Below are 16,864 nucleotides of genomic sequence, written 5' to 3'. Positions count from 1 at the left end.
AAATGTGGGCTGGTTTTCTTTTGTCATTCTTCCGTGGAATTGTGTTCAGAAGTGTTCTTAGTGATAACCCGGGATCATTGGCCATTCTGTGAGGCTGAACAGAGAGAGGTGGTTTGGTGTGCTAGCCTTTGAACTGGGACTGTAGTCCACCCTGGCCTCTAAGCCGTGTGAACCTGAGAAGGCAGCTCATCTGTGGAGTCTTAAAGTGTTTGTTCTTTTTAAATTGAGAGATACTTGAAGTGTCCAAATTGATTCTGTTACCTATAAACCCTTAATACAGTGTTACTAAATGATTCTTGAATTTAGTTAGCAAAACCAGAACTAAGGTATGGAATGGACTCCTCTATGGCTGCCTGGGTTCAAATTCAGCTCTTATTTAGAGTCAAGTTACATCATCTCGTTGGCTTCCATTTTGGGTGCCTACCTTTTAGAGTTGGTAGCTGTTCAGAACTTTGCCTAGTGCCTCAGAAGCTACGTCAGTGATCGCTTCTGCTAGTATAAAGCGCCATATTGTAACATCCTGTGAAACGTATCACTGGGAGGTGTACATGGTACTTTTTGGACTTCAACATGGACAGTAGTTAAATTCTACTGTAGAGGAAAGCTAAATAGTGGTATTTTCTTTCTTTCTTTCTTTCTTTCTTTCTTTCTTTTTTTTTTTTTTTTAAGCTAGAGAGCGAGCGTCTTAAGTTGGATGTGTAATGGAGCTCACACTCTGGATGTAATGAGGAACCAGAGCAGTAGGGCCTCCAAGGGGAGTTTTATTATCATCTGTTAGAGCTTGCCCATCAAACTGAGAATTCTCTTTTTCAGAACACTTGGAGCAGCTGCCATGTTTTCCAGGGATGGCATTGCTGTTCAAAACACTTTATACATTCTCCTCATAATTTCTTTGAGCTTCACACAGAGCTACCCATAGAGAATCAGTCTTAGCTGTGTATTTTCAGAAATCTATTTGTCTGGTCGTCTTACATTTGTCAAAATAGGCGCTGAGGTTCTAAAAGCATGTGAGAAAGGAGTATGAAATATTTTCATCAAGAATAGTGTTCAGATCGAGCAGGTGTATGTATATCAAACATGTGCTCTGTGTTCCACATACATTCCTATTCAGTCCTCACAACTGCCCTAGATAACTCCATTATCCATCAGGCAGCTGCTTCAGGGAGCCCAGAGGCATCCATGGTGCAGATCGGGTCCATTGCTGCCTCCAGCTTTGCTGGAACGGGACCTGTGACGACTCGGAGCACCTTCGCATTCACGCACAGAATCTACTTACCTATGCTCTAGCTGCTCAGAGTCTAGTTGGATTGCTCGATACTTCCCCTGAAGCAGATACCTTCTTCTGTCTTTCTGTGTTATCACAGCCAAAAGTCAAGGTAGATTTATCAATACTCTGGACAGTGGCTTTTTTAAAGAGGACCTGTTGCCATCATCCAAGGTAGAAAATGTAAAGTCGTCGGTCCTCAGTATGCATGAAAACAGGACTTCGTCCCTTGAACTCTCCTGGATGGTTTATTATTATTAGAGTCACGTGTGTTTTAAGGTCTTGTATTTAATACCTCAGACTGTTCATGATTGAGTGAGCTTTTCGTGGCTAAAAATATTGGTTATGTATTTCAGTTTACCCCTGCAAGTTGCTGGCATTCTGTGTCTCCACTCAGCAGGAAGCAGGATCTAGAGCAGGCTGTGGTCTGCCTGTCCTGAAGCCGCCTGCAGAGAAGGTAGTGGCCGAGGAAGGACTCTGAGGTGGTCTGAAAGTACTCTAGCTTGACACATTAGTTGAATTCCACCTGGGTAACCCACATCTGGTTTAGACTGAAGCCCCTGCCTGGCAGTAATCTCATTTTGGGAACCACAGGTAATATCCTGTGACCCTGTGGTCCCTGTGGTGACTTCACATGCCTGATGGCCTGATACTGGTTTCAAGGAAAAATCCTGGTTGGGTGCCATCTTGGTCTGTGCAGTGAGACTGCAGTGAGACCAGCACCTTGTCTTGGTCTGAACAAGGTGTTCAGAGCTGTTACTGGGCCTTCTTCATTGTCACCAGTCCCGTCTTTCAGATTCCTGAGACTTCTGACTCCAGATGTGCACCTCCTTTCCCTTCGTCCTCACCGTCTATGACTTTTTCCCTTTTGTGCACACCTATACGAAAACCCTCCTGTCTTTTGCATGATTCTCTTGTCCCTCTAACTGCGTTCCTGTTTTGTTTTCTCTCTTTGTCCAAGTATCTCTTAAACTACTGGATTATTTTTCTTCACTAGGCTTTCAGGCTCTTAAATTTCTTTTGATTTAGCCCCTGCCCAAAAAAAACCCCTTCTCAGGATCTCATGGTTCCCTATTTACCAGCCTTCTGCACTCTGAATTCTCTGGCCTCAGCTTGTGTGATTAAGCCGCTGACCACCAGCGTCCCCCCAACCCCTGGCCCCGCGCCAAATTTCCTCTTTGCTTCTGTGATGCTCTTGCCTCCTTTTCTTATCTCTAACCCCAAACTCAACCTCATTGTCCTTCTCTCTGTACTAGGTCTGGAGAGCTTTATCAACTGTTCATTACCTCAGTCCTTGCTTTTTTTCCTGGTGCCATTCTAACCACCTGTGATTGGTTTTCACTTAAACTTTCTATTCTAACCTGGAACAAACAAGTCACAGATGTTCTTTCCTTCTGTAAATCTCCCCATCTGACTTCTCACCAGTCTCCAGTAACATGGCTCCCATTTGTCCAACATGAAATCTAAGTACAGTCATTTGCACATAAGCATTTAACAAATTCTTACTAATTTTAGCTCTGCTATGAAGTAAATTAGATTGTAATTCTCTCTACTTCATAATCTAACAATTTCAGAACTTCAAAGACATCTGAACTCATTCATTATAGGCAAAATACCTCTCGTTCCAAATATTTCTTTTTTTATTTCCTAATTCATTGCAGGAGGTCTTGAGTTTGCTCTTTTAATTCTAGTGCTTTCAGACTCAGAATGTGATTCCTGGCATATTTTCATCAGATTACTTAGGACAGCTTTCTTCTTCAGGTTTTATTTGATGACTGTCGGGGATGTTCTCTGGCTGTCACTCAGGACTGCTTAATGAAAGTGGGCCTGATTAACCCATAACTTCCTTGTGCGCCTTTGAGAAATGTTGCTGCTCCATGAGTATCTGGAAATCACAGTTTTTCAGTTTGGTAAACCCAAGAGCAGCCAGTGGTCTAGCCTGCCACCTAAATGGGTCTGCTGTCCTGTAAAATGCATTTTAAAATACACATACACCTCAATTAAAACTGGTCTTGAAAGTATTTGTACGCAGTACAGAATGTTTCCAGAATTGCTACTGCGTATTAAAGATGAGAAGCTCAAAGTGAATCTGAAATGCTAAGCAAAAAAAAGAGAAGTACAATATTGATATTAATTTCCCCCTGGAATTTGTAAAAAGAAAAAAAGCCTCCCACATTTTCTGCTTTTAAAATTCTGACATTTTAAGCAACAGAGTCTTGCTTTAGAATAAAAACAATTTAGGATCACTTTCACTTGTGCTGTTTGTCAGCTAGTTGACTTTTCACTTGATGGTCCTAAGTCACGCCCCCATCCCAACCCCCACCCCTGTCCAGTACACATTGAGAGTTTGGGTTCCCAGTAGTTGTACAGACTGCATATCCTGAGCTCGTGAACATTTTTAAGCAAGCAGAGAGGCATCTTTCAAATTCCTCATCTATGTTGATGAGTCCGTACCTAGAATTTACTTTTCAAGGTTTTTTTTTTTTTTTTTTTTTAAGATTTTATTTATTCATTTGACAGAGATCACAAGCAGGCACAGAGAGAGGGGGAAGCAGGCTCCCCGCTGAGCAGAGAGCCCGATGCCGGGCTCAATCTCAGGACCCTGGGATCATGACCTGAGCCGAAGGCAGAGGCTTTAACCCACTGAGCCACCCAGGCACCCCTACTTTTCAAGGTTTTATGGTAAGCGATAGAGCTGAATGAATGTGTTCTTCATAGAAAAAGTATGGAGGTCTCCAAAAAACTTTGAAGATGCAGTGTTTATAGCTATGTAACATTTTTAGTCTTTCCTAAAGGAAAAAATGAGGTATCAAAAAGTATTAGGACAAAAAAAAAGTATTAGGACAGTAAGAACCAGCATTTTAAAATTTCTTGTCCACAGTGCTTAAAACACTCAGTATTAAGTAAATGTCGGATTAGTCCAAAGTCTGAAGACCAGTATACATACAAGATGCTAAAGCAGTTTTTGTGGTAGGGTGTTAGATTTTTTTTTGTCCCTTTTCAAAATGTTTTAAAAATGCTTCTATTTTATAATGGAAGAAATAAGTGTTAAATTTATCTGAGCCTCCTACAATGAATATAATAATCACAATAGTTGTGGGCAGCTTTGCTGTAGCTCAGAAAATGAGCCAATTTAAGAAACTTGGATGTATTGTCACTTTACATATTCAGAGAAAATTAAGATTATTGGTGGAAAATCCTTGAGAGTATTTTTCCTTTTTTCCTTAAAGGAACTCCAGCTCCCCCTGCATTGTTTTTTTAAATTAATAAACTACATCTGCAGCTGGCATTGTGCCAGGCCCTGTGTTGCGTGCTGCCCCTCCTGCCCCACTCTGCCTCCCAGTCCCTGTGCCCACGTTGACCCAGTGAGTCCAGTCCTGCCCCTCTGGCCACTAGTCACACTCCAGTGATCATGGAGACCACTGTCATCCACGGGCGATCTGGTCCTCCCCGACTTGCTCCCCTCGTCCGAGCCATCAAGGTGGCATCTGCATCCCAGCACTGTTTCTGATTGTCTGTCCACCCTCACCACTACCTGAAACTACCTTGTCCTTCCATTATCTGTCACCCCTTTATGAGGAATTGTATTTACCAGATCACCAAGGCTTAAAATAGTATTGTTTAGTATACAAAATACACAAAATAGTATACAAAATACAAATAGGATACAAAATACAAAATAGTATACAAAACATGGTAAATGTTTTAATAAATATGAATTACTATCCCAGCCATACAGTGAAGTATGTATATCCTCATTTAGAAAATGAGGAACCTGAGTACACAAGTAACTTAGTAAAAACCACTCAGCTACTAAGTGACAAAGCTGAAACAGGAGCATGCACATGTCTGTGTCCAGAACCTTCAGGATTCTCCTGCCTTCCTCATGATGTGGAAGGTTTCCAGGTAGGAACCCAGTCACCGTTCCCTGAAAACCCAGAGAAAATAGGTTGAATCGTGGTGCCCGCGTCTTGGCATCATCTGTGCACACAGGCCTAAGACTTGCAGGCTCATGTGGCAGACAACAGCACCTGGAGGATTCTAGAGAAGAGGCCAAAATGGCCTCTTGCTTGTACATAGCAGCTCCCACAGGGAGCATTCACCAACACAAACCTCAGCAGACTGCAAGCAAGTGCCCAAGAGTTGCTGGAAGGGCGGTCATTACACTGTGAAATCCCGTAGGTGAGTTCTAGAAAAGGAAGTGGGACATTAGGGAAATCACAGCTGTAGCTTCAAAATGAAGTCAGTTCCCAAACTGTGAGTGAATCATAACCTTAAATATTTCTTTGTTAAATTTTTTTGTATGACTTAGCAGACAGTTCAGTTAACTATTGTAGGTGCTCAAAAGCTGCCCACCAGCCATTATACAATCACCGTGAGGAAAGACAAGAAAAAGAAGTGCAAGCCCTGTCCAAGTAGTATTTCATGTCAGGAGACCAGCTGTGCTAAGATCTTTTCAATTACTAAGTTTGTAATAAGGGAATGATTCATTACTTCTGCGTTTGGGTTTCATAATTTTGAATCAGTAGTACTCTTCTAGAACTCTCCGAATGATAGGAAAACCCTTGAAAGCCTAACCATTATTCCCCAGGCCAACCTTGGTGCTTGTCTGCCTGAGTGTGTTTTGCTGCCCTCTGATGCTAACCGTTGGTACAGCAGTGAAGGTCCTTCGCAGGGCTGCCCCTTGGCATTGCTAGAAAGGTGAGGAAGGACTGGGAAGAAGCCAAGTCTGTGTTAGGAATTCTTCTCTCCTAAACGAACTACTGCTCCAGCCCATGCAACCCAGCCAGCCTCTGCATGCCCGTGCCCCACCCCAAAACAAACATCAAAGTGAAAAACTGCTTTTGCTAAGATGTCAACGGGATGATTCGGATTTTTAAGTTACTTGAATGATCGTGTCCGTGATGAATACTATAGCCCTGTGTGTCACCTGTGGTGCTGGCCAGCCACCGCTCTGCTCTGCCTCTATAATGTACACACACACATACACACACACACACATTTACTTCAGATGAACTAACCAAATATTTTTACTTGGACATCAGTGCAATATGATGGTTAAGAACTATTGGAATTAGATTTTGTTTGACTCAAGGCTCACCCATTCAGTGGCTGGATAACCTTAGACGAGCCACTTACCTGGCCGCAGCCCGCTTCTGTAAAATGGGATAATAGTACTGAAGTTATTAGTTACTAATATTCAGTGAATATTTATATAGCCCTCACTGTATGTCACGTGTCCAGCTTTTTGCCCAGTGTAGCCCTCTCTTCTGTATCCCCCTCTATGGACACCTCCACTGGGCCAGGACCCCACTCCCATCCTTGGACAGCTCAACTCAGACAATTCTTTCTTCAACCCAAATCGGCCTCCTCGTGCTATGTCACAGTTCCACTTTCCAGATCATCTTAGAAAAAAGATGTTTTCCCTTGGGACAGCCCCATGCATTTGAAAAGACCTGTCACTCCTTCCTCTATTGAAACGCACCCTTTAACCGGGTTAAAGTAAAAAGTAATAATCACTTCAACCTACCTGGATTATTATTTTTTTTTTCTAAAATCGTCCCGTAACTTTTTTTTCAAGGGAGCACTGTCTTTATTAAGATGATGGGAAATAACGTAGCCACTTAAAATCTTACGTTTGTTATTGAATAATGCAAGGGTCCAAAGTAAAGATTTGTAGGAATTAAGGATGGAAAAAATTCCCTATGTTCTCTCCCTCCGAAATGCATCACCTCAACAGTTACTTGCCCTCAGGCAGCATTCATGAAAGCAGTTGCCCAGAAGATCGCCCCAGGGAGACTGGCTTACAGCTCAGAGTTCCGGGCTCCGTCCCCAGAGCCTCTGACTCTTGCTCTGGGCTGGGGCCCAGGAATCTGTATGTTTGATAATAAGCCTACCCAGGGCTCCCACGGACTGCGTGCCCCAGGAGAGCCGGGAGTCCCACGTGAAGACACTGCCGAGTGCAGAGTCGCAAGCCCATCTGCCCTGCTGCCTTTGGGAGCCTCTAACTCGCCCAGTAGCAGGATGACATTTGTACCACAGATGGCCATGGTTTGCGGGCCCTGACCACTCTGCTGGGGCTGCTTCCCTTGCTCCTTCCTGTGGCTCCTGCCCTCTTGCTGGATGCCGCGGGGGTGGGGGCAGCTGAAGGCGGCGGCGGTGGTGGCTGACCCTTGGAGCACTTCCTGTGATCCAGGGACTCTTCTAAGCATTTTACTGGTGTTTACGTGTGTCATTGTCAGGACCCCCCCCTCCCCCCGCCATGAGAAGCGTTCTAATCCCATCGTGTTGCAGCCCAGTAAAGGGAGGCAGAGATGGAGAAAACAAATGGATCTGTCACCCGGCTTTTGAGCTAGGCCACCCAGGATTCAGACCTGGCAGTGTGACTCCAAGCCCTGCCCCGGCACCCAACCTCTCCTGGGGCCATCAGACCCACCGGCCAATTTGCACATAAGCATTTAACCAGTGCTTTGGGACCAGGGTCCCAAAGGCACCTCAAACTCAGCACAGAAACTGGTCATTTTCCTCTCTAAACCACTTTCTCCTCCGGTCTTTCCTGTCTCAGTTGGTGCGGTCACCACCACAGGAAACTCCCTTTGCACAGGTTACCACCCCCCTTCCTACCTCTTACCACTCTCCTCTCCCCTCAGTTCCTGCACTTGACAAGCACAATTGCCCCATATGGGGGGTGGGGGTGCTGGCCTTGTCTGCAGTGCTGGGACAGCTCTGACCAGTGTCCTGCCGGGCTTAGTCCCTTCAAGCCGGCCACCCACGCACTGCGTTGGGTCTCCTGATCCCGTCACTCTGTCCTGCTTAAAACTTTGCTGCAGTTCCCCACAGCCCGCAGGACCAAGACCCTCTACTGTTTGTCTAACCTGACCTTCAAACCTGATCTCTCACTAGTCCTGACCTTGAACTTGGACCCCCACTGAACTGTCTGTTCCCTGCGTACACAGCACCCTTGCCACCTCCTGGCCCTGTCCCCAGATGGATGTGCCGACGCCAGGCCCCTACCTGCTGGCTGAGTGTCTAGCTGGGGTAACCTTTCATTCTGATATTTCAAACCTATGGAAAAGTTGCAAAATACTGTAGATTCCCTGTAGCCTTAACCCTCACTCTGATCATTACTCTTGAACATTTTGCCACATATATATACATGCACACACTGTACACCTGTTTAAGAGTGAATTGCAGACACGCCCCTTTGCCCCTGAACACTTCAGTGTTTATGTCCTAACTACAAACACATGCTCTTAGACAACCAAATGACAGTTCTCCACGTCAGGAGAGAAACAATGGTTTCAGGAACTGTCTCAGGGATGCTCATAGATCACGGGTAACATTTGTTATGTCTCCTTAATTTTTTTTTTTTTAATTTTATTTACTTATTTGACAGAGGAAGAGAGGAAGCGTGCACATGAGCTGGGGCAGAGGGAGAGGGGGAAGCAGGCTCCCCGCTGAGCAAGGAGCCCGACACGGCTCGATCCCAGGACCCCGGGATCACGACCTGAGCCGAAGGCAGAGGCTTTAACCCACTGAGCCACCCAGGCGCCCTGTCATGTCATGTCTCCTTAATTTCTTTTCACCTGAAACCCCTCAGTCTCTCTGGGCTTTTAAAGCATTCTTAAGGAGCACAGGCACGCCGCTTTGCAGACTGTCCTCCAGCCCGAGCCCGCGCACTATTTCCTTGCGAACAGGTTCAGATTATGCCTTCCTGGTGGGAATGGCACGGCAGCGATGTGGAACCTTCTCAGTGCAGTGAGGCAGGAGGCCCCTGGGGCTGCTGGCTTGTCCCGTTACTGCCACGATGATACTGATGGTTTGGGAAAGGTGGAGTCTTGGTAGTTTTTCAACCTCGGTTTTCAGGTCCCCTCTTCAAAGGAAGCTTCCCCCACGCCCCTTCCAGGCACCCCCCCCCCCGCCCCCGTTAGGTCTGGGCTCACTGTCCCCATGAGGCCGTTCAGTGCCATCTGATGGAACACTGGTGGCGGCGTGCCTGTCCTCCCCCTTCCCCTGCGCGCTCGGGGCTCCGGGAGAGCGGGGACCACCTCTCGCTCCGCTGCGGGGGCGCGGCCCAGCGCAGGTGCTCCACATGCTGCTGCGTGAGTGGAAGGATGAATGAAAGGATCCGGGAGCCCGCTCACTTACAGAGCAAAAACCCCAGCTCTCTCCGCGGCAGGCTTCGTGGCTTTTTCTGCTTTACTCGTGGAGCATGGCTAAGCTAAGTGCTTTATTTCTGTGTCCGCCGGGTTCTCACCGAAACCATGGGAGTCTCACTAAATTCCCGTCAACGTGTTGATCCTTCCTTTGTGGGACACACGGGATGGACCAATTTTAGAAACCTCGAACCCCACTTATAGGTGCTCCCACTTGTTTCTTCCTGGAAGGCTGGGCAAGGGGAGGAGGGAGATTCTCCGGGTCTCTGATCTAGTGAAATATTCGTACCCGAACGAGTGGGAAGTGTCTTTGGGTGGGGGAAGGCGGGCGCACAGCCCCGTCCCCTCTGTCCGGCCCCTCACTGCACTGTGGGGAGGGGCGTGATTCCGGGCTGTCCTGAAGCCTCTCAGGTCACTCTCTCCCTTTGTTGTTGCAGACGCAGGAGGAAGGAGACGCACTGATGCTGTCATCAGACCTCTCCTGCAGCCTCCGCCCTCTCCCGGTGTCCAGGTGCCCAGGCTGCGCACTCTGCAGAGGCTGCCGCAGGAAACCCCCCCCGGACGTGCGGGTCCTGGAGACTGGCCATCCTTTCTGCACCGTTTTGCTCTCTCTGACACCTAGGACCGCACCGACCGCTCAGCAGGATCCTCCCCCGGCTCCCGCTGAAAAGTCACCCCCGGGAATGGCTGTGGGACCAGGGCTCTGTGGCTTCTGATTGACAGCTGTTGTGCGTTGTTTCTGGGTGGAGAGTTCCCAGGAAATTGGGCCTCCCCTGCCAGCAGGTAGGATGAGGGTGTGCGGACCGCCGGCGAGGACCGGGAGAACCGGAGGACCCAAGCAGTAGATTCCTTTAGCTCAGCTTGCTCTTACCCCATTACATAGACAGCGGCCAACGTCAGGAGACCAGCGGCTCTGGGTGAAGGGACCTCACCAGCCCCTGGGACACGATGGTGGTGACACATACCTTAGCAGCTTCCGGTTTCATCTTAGGGACATGGTCAAAGATGAGCTGGGCCCAGAGGGGCCTCGGTTGGGGTTGGGCAACCGCAGCTTGCGGCTGGGCCTCGGGAGTGGGAAGAGCTGAGTAAGGCTTCCCGGGAAGGCAAGTCCCCAAACCTTATCAGTGAGCGGCGTCCCTCCACCCCCGCCCCCAGGCCTGCTTTCCGTGTGCTGGGGCTCTTCCTAGGCTCCCCCGGGCTCTCTCATGACGCTGACACGAATTAAGTTGAATGGCTTTGAGTTGCATTGGACTGAGCTGAATTGGACTGAAAGGCCTTACAGCCAAGTGTGCCTCTTGCTGAATGCCAGGCCCTGGGGAACTGCAGGCTCGTGGTACGGTCCCGTCCACACCCGCGGGGGCCTCTATAGCGATAAGACTCCAGACTCGTGGCAAGAATATGGGATGAGAAGGGGCAGGGAGGGCCTGGGAGGCTCCAAGAGAACACGCTCTTTGGGCTGAGCTTTCAAGGACGGAGTGGGAGCTTTGGAGAGAAGAATATGAAGGCAAGAAGGACGGAACAGACCGGGGGGAGCCACGCAGAGGGTGTTTGGGGAACAGAGGGGAGATGGCAGAGAAGCCGATGACAGCGGTTCCCCTGAGAGATGATACCGACATGCACGCGCATAGACAGAGTCACCCAGAGAAGATGCCTCACGACCGCCCAGAACATCCCCCACACCTAAAGCAGAATCCCAGGAAGTTAGCCCAGGAATCTGCATTTTAAAACGAGCACTACAAGCGAAATCCGTGTTGGAGACTCACGGTCAGGGTCTGGGGGTGAGCCTCTGCTAGGTGACCAGTTCTGGTGTCAAGTAGGTAACTGTCACCCTTGGAGCAGGTCAGAAACAGACAGCTGGCCCCAGCCTGAGGGGACCTGGGTATTTGCCTTGTTGGGCATATGTACCCAGGTGGGGGATGGGGTGCTGCTGGACAGCCAGTCAGAGGAAGACCCTGCTGACATGAGTTCCAAGAATTCAGCCCACGGGTCCTTCTGAGGCTCCAGTCCTAAGATTTGAAGCATTCACATTTGATCAGCTGCGTCGTTGTCATCTTTTTTTTTTTTTTTTTTTAAAGATTCGTTGATTAGAGAGAGGGAGGGAGTCCCAAGCAGACTCCTCAACGAAGCATGGAGCCCGACGCTGGGCTCTAGCTCATGACCCTGAGATCATGACCCGAGTCGAAACAAAGAGTCAGGAGCTCAACGAGACTGCACCACCCAGGCGCCCCGAAAACCTTATTTAAATGAACTAAGGGTCCCACCCACTCGGAAGAGAACTCAAGTCACAGGCATCTAGTCCTAGGCCGTGGGAACCCTTTGCTTTTCCAAACAAAAAGAAACACAAAAAAGCAAGACACTTTTCTTGTGTCTCCAAATTCTAGAAAGATACGTGTAATGAGAGGTGAGGGAAAGACACTGAGACCGCGGCCGACCGAGCTTGGCACCGCAGGAGCCCAGCAAACAGGCCCACGTGGCCCAGAACTCACGGGGCCCAGTCTTGGGAACGCGGGCCTTGTGCTCTCCTGAACATCAAGGGAACGCTTCTCCCAGGAATGCTGGTGGGAATCCCTCATGCTTCTGGGGAGCTTCCCCCGTGCCTGACCCTCTGCTGCCTGCTTCGCAAGCAGGAGCGCCTCCGCGCCATGTTCTTCCCTCTCCCGGGACCCTATCACGACCCGCATGTCGGTGGTGTCAGACACACACAGAAAAGCAATCAAGGGCAGCATACTGGCCTCCTCAGGTGGCCACCACAAATACCACAGCCCGGGTGGCTTCAGTGACAGAAGTTTATCTGCTCACGGCTCTGGAGGCTGGACGTCCGAGATCAGCCATCAAGGTTGGTTTGTCCCAAGGCTTCTCTCCTTGGCTTGCGGATGATCACCTTCTCCCTGGGTCCTCGAGAGGCCTATCCCTCCCGTCTGAGTGTCCAAATTTCCTCTTCGGGTAAGGACACCGGTCAGATTGGATTAGGAACCCACTTAGGGCCTCATTTTATTCTTCGAAGGCCCCGTCACCATAGGCAGTCACGGGCTGAGGTACGAGGGGGACATGACTGAACGAGCGAATCTGAGGGACACAATTCAGCTCACAGCAGGCCGGATTTCCTTTACTATAATCTTGCATATACGTGTGTGTGTGTGTGTGTGTGGTTAAGAGCTTTGAATGACGTAAGAAGCTCCATTCGTCAAGCTTAAGCTGTCCTTTACCTCACAACGCAGCTTATCGTCAGATAAATGTTATATTTGCAGCCTCCTGAAAACGTGTGAAGCCCCTTCCATTTTTAGGATTCGAAGCAGCTTCCTGGTGAGCCTCTCTCTAGTAGAATTAAAAACTGAATTCTGGGCCCCAAATTTCCTGGCTGTCGCCACCACTGTGATGCCATAGAATGTGGAGGACCTTTTCCAACAACACTCAAGGACACGAGACCATGACTCCCATTGGCAAATGTTCATCGCACATCCACAGGGCCTCAGGAACCCATGCCTCCCACGGGCAGTTTGTGGGAAGGAGAAGGGCTCCCAGCACCTCCCAGAGAGCCGACGGCATGTCTGGCAAGGGCATGACCTTTCTTGGGGTTTGGGTGGGGGGCACCACCGGAAGCTGCCAGCAGAGGGACCACACCCCCAACGGCAGTCCCGCTCCCCAACACAGGGTCCTTGCTCCCTTTAGAGCATGGGCAACCCTAAAATGAATAGATAATAGAGGATTTTGTATAACATGTAGAAAGAGGCATTGAGGTCAATTTAGAGGAAACATGAATCCTTTTCTCTCTAATCAGAAGTAAAATTAAGTCCTCCCCCAGGCCCCAGCTCTGTGAAACAACTATGGCTCCCATTGTCCTCACCGGGAACCCCTTGAAGGGGCTTCATTGTCCCCACATAATCTTGGATATGGGAGACTATGGGTCTATCTCCAGGAAGGCCTTAAGTAGTCAAAGAGGCCTGGGGAGTATCATTCCAGGGGGCTTGTACTTGTTTGAAGCTCTGTATGCACCTTACATTCTGAGTAAGAGGCCAGTTATACCCATTTTCAAGATAAGACATCAAGGTCCAGAGGATCCCAATCAAATGCAGGTAGCAGGGCTAGGATTTGAACCCAGGGCTGTTTGGCTCCAAGTCCCTTAAGCTTTGCGCTGTATCTCACTGCAGGATACCGGGAGAGGGGTGAGCGCCAGCCTTCTGCACATCAGGAAGTCCCAGGGAGCTTTTAAGATGCCCAGTGTTGGGCTGCCCGGGTGGCTCAATCGGTTGAGCGGCAGCCTTTGGCTCAGGTCATGATCTCAGGATCTTGGGATCGAGCCCCCCGTCTGTCTCTGTGCTCAGTGGGGAGTCTGCTTCTCTCTGTGCTTTCTCTCGCGCGCTGTCAAATAAAAAAAAAAAAAAAAAAAAATTCTTAAAAAAAAAAAAGAGTCATTCCCAGTGTTTAGTACCACTCACAGAGACTGATTCAGCCTGTGTGGGTCACCCAGAGTCTAACAGTCCCGAGGAGATTTGAGTGAGTAGCCCAGACAGAGGACAAATGTCTTCCAAGAAAAGCAGGAGGGAAGGTCAAAGCTACAAAATGTGCAGTCAGCGAGCTGGGCAGGAAGTTGTTAACTGAAAACGTGCCTATCTACCTGGCCTGGGCAGCAATGCCCGTCCTGGCACTGGCCTGCATGAGAGATGAGACCAGACCCTATGTCCCCCGCCACAGCCCAGACCACACAGCCCCTGGAGACCGCATATTAAGGCTTGGCTTCCATCTCTGAAAGTACAGCCGTGGACTAGCTCACATGTGCAGGGTGCTGGGCTAAATTTTGGTAGGGACACACACATACACAATACTTGTCCCTGCCCTGTTCTTTAGCCTGGTTGAGGAGGCAGAGCTCAACTAAAGAAAAGAAGAGAAAGTGTTAAAAAAAAAAAAAAAAAAGGCAAATATATTCCATTTTGTAAGAACCAAGTGAGTGATCTTCCCAGAAGGGCTGAGCAGTCTGGGAGGGCCTCCAGGAGGAGGTGAGACTGAGGAGTGGAGCCCCACTGCAAGTGGTCTGGGGGTATGCTCATTTCAAGGCCTGGTGGTGCAGGAGACGGCTGGGTGGGTTGGGCCGGCCGGTTTGGGAAGTGAATTCGGGGTGTCATTCTCCCAGCTCCTGGGGCCATCGGAGGCATGTGGCGGGGAAGCTGCTAGAGAAAGATTTGCTGGGTGTGTCCAGCTTCACTGGGTCGGAGGGTCCCCTCGGGAGGGCCCTCCAGAGCCCCACGCTGGGCGGAAGTGATGGGTGGCGCCTGGGAAGGAAGAGACAGGTGTCGCTATCGAGGGCAGGTGATGCTGAGCCCGGTCTGAGCACGCCACTCCCGGGCACTCACACTCGCCAAGGCTTCAGCGTGATGTGGCCTCATCCAGCCGTGAAGAGTGCAGTTTCCCGGCGGGCCTAGGCTGGAGCTGGAGCACACCAGTCCGCCCCCTGCCCCTCCAGGTTTGGCCCTGACCGGGGGAGGGGCTGGCTGGCCTCTGCTTCCCCAAGGCCTGTCTTGGGTTATGGGGCTGCCCACCCCTTCCCGACAGCTTGAGCTCTGCTGCCCTCCTCTTCCCCGCCCTCCCTTGCCGTCTCCCAGTGGGGAAGACCTTCCTGAGGCCGGCTTTCTCCTGCTGACTCTCCCTTCTCTGAAAATATGCAAGTAAATACCCAGGGGCTGGCCGGGTTCTGGCTTGAATCCCTGGCCCTGACCCTGCCAGGCCAGTAATCAGATCTGCTTGCCTGGGAATTCCAGAGGTGGCAGGGAGAGACCCAGAGTCCCCAGGGGCGCCCTGCACAGGCCCTGCCCGGACTCCCGTGGCAAGGCCAGCCACAGTCCTTTCCCGCTGGTTTCCGTTTAAGAGACTCAGCTACTCCTACTGGTCCTTCCCCACCAGACCATCTCTCCCTTTTGGGCTCACCTGCCTCCTGGCCTGGCCTGGCCTCCAGACTCAGCCCTTCCAGCCCTGGGTGAAGGCAGTCAGCAGCTTCGGTCACTGCACTGAGTGCCCCCGTTCTGGACACTCCAAGAGGGGTAGAGGGCTGTGGGATTTGCCTCGAACTGAGCCACATTCTGTGTTGTAAAGCCAAGCAGCGGGCCAAGCAGCGGGCTTCGTGTTCACCGGAGTCTCTGCGGATCGGCCCTCCCTCTCCTTGGGCCCTGTCACCTGGTCTCCCCGGGGCTGCTTGGCCCTTCCCTGCTCCCTGCCCCATTCCCACATCACCCCTGCCCCTCACTTTGCTCTTTGCAGACAGTCTCTGGCTTCCCGGAAACAAGGAGGCCTTCTAACCAGAATATCCCAACTTCCTCCTCTCCCTGGTGGGGTCGGTGGTCTGCATTTTCCTCTCTCCCGGGTTCCCGTCTGTTCTTTAGAGCTCGGTCATCTGGCCTGTCTGTGCTTGAATCCGTCCCTTTGCCCCTCCTCCTGGGCCTTGGTCAACCACTACAACTTTCTTGCCTTATCCGTGATACTAACCCCCCACTACCTCCAAACACAGACGTCTTCTTCTTTTATCCTTAAGTCTCCCCAGACCCCTGCCATCCCCTCTGGGGACAGTCTTAGGTCACTCCTTCCCTGGTCCCCAGACTCCCTGTCTTCACACCGCATCGCTACTGGGTCCCGGCTCCCTCCACGCGTGATGCCAAGTTTCATCTCTGCATTGATCCGGTAGTTTCCTGGCTGGCTTCCCTGTCTCCATCCAACCCTCCGCTTTGCAGCACAGCCCTGAGACGCCAGCCGCCTTCACCGACCTGCCTTTGCCTGGAATCTAGGTCCCTTATCCAAACTCCGCTCATCCCCTCATTCATCCGCTGTGCGGGTTTCACTGTCCTCGCCGTGGGTCAGGGAGCGTCGCCACCTCCCCATCAGCCAGTAGCCCACCCCACTCTGGCGGGTTCCGCAGCCTGCCTGCAGGGCTCCCTTCACTGTCCCGGGGCCTCCCTGGCTGCCTCACCCACCACCATACCCTGCCGGCTGAAACCCTCCCAAGTGCCACCTGCAGGGCATCAGGGTCCCCAACCAGAAGTGTGCCCTGCCTCTGAGCACCCACAGTGGCCTGCGCTCCTGCTCCATTTGACAACACCGCTCTTTTCCGAGGGTCGCTTGCCTGCGTCTCTCTCTCCTAGACTTTTGGAGAGCAGGGTCGGGGTCTCCCTCGTCTTGGGACCTCCTCCAAGTACCTGCCCCTTCTGGGTGCTCACAGATGCTTGCTGAGTGAACGAAGGAATGGCCAGGGCTGAACATGATCCGTCCTGAGCTCCGGCTCCCCTCCCCACGCTTGACCAGGCGTCCTTCCAGGTCGTGGGCCAGGAAACCCTGGTTTTCATCTGCTGGGCCAGGCTCCCCACCAGACCTCTTTGGGAGATCATTGCAAAACTCACTTCCACCAAGCCAATCTGCAGACAGTTTTTGCTCTTTTCTTCCCCCCCCACCCCGAAGGAAATAC

The 16,864-nt window shown here is 50.6% G+C and overlaps 1 long non-coding RNA gene across 1 annotated transcript; it reads left to right on the top strand.

The window, feature by feature from the left end:
• Window positions 1-3,196: 3,196 nt before the first annotated feature.
• On the top strand, window positions 3,197-12,679 carry LOC131834499 (uncharacterized). Its single transcript, XR_009354918.1, has 2 exons — window positions 3,197-3,946; window positions 9,858-12,679. It is a non-coding gene; the product is annotated as an uncharacterized LOC131834499 (long non-coding RNA).
• The last annotated feature ends 4,185 nt before the right edge of the window (window positions 12,680-16,864 follow it).

Source organism: Mustela lutreola, chromosome 6 (genome assembly GCF_030435805.1).
Source record: "Mustela lutreola isolate mMusLut2 chromosome 6, mMusLut2.pri, whole genome shotgun sequence".
Taxonomy (NCBI): Eukaryota; Metazoa; Chordata; class Mammalia; order Carnivora; family Mustelidae; genus Mustela; species Mustela lutreola.
Note: the sequence above shows the minus strand (reverse complement) of the source record. Positions and strands in the feature narration are given on the sequence as shown.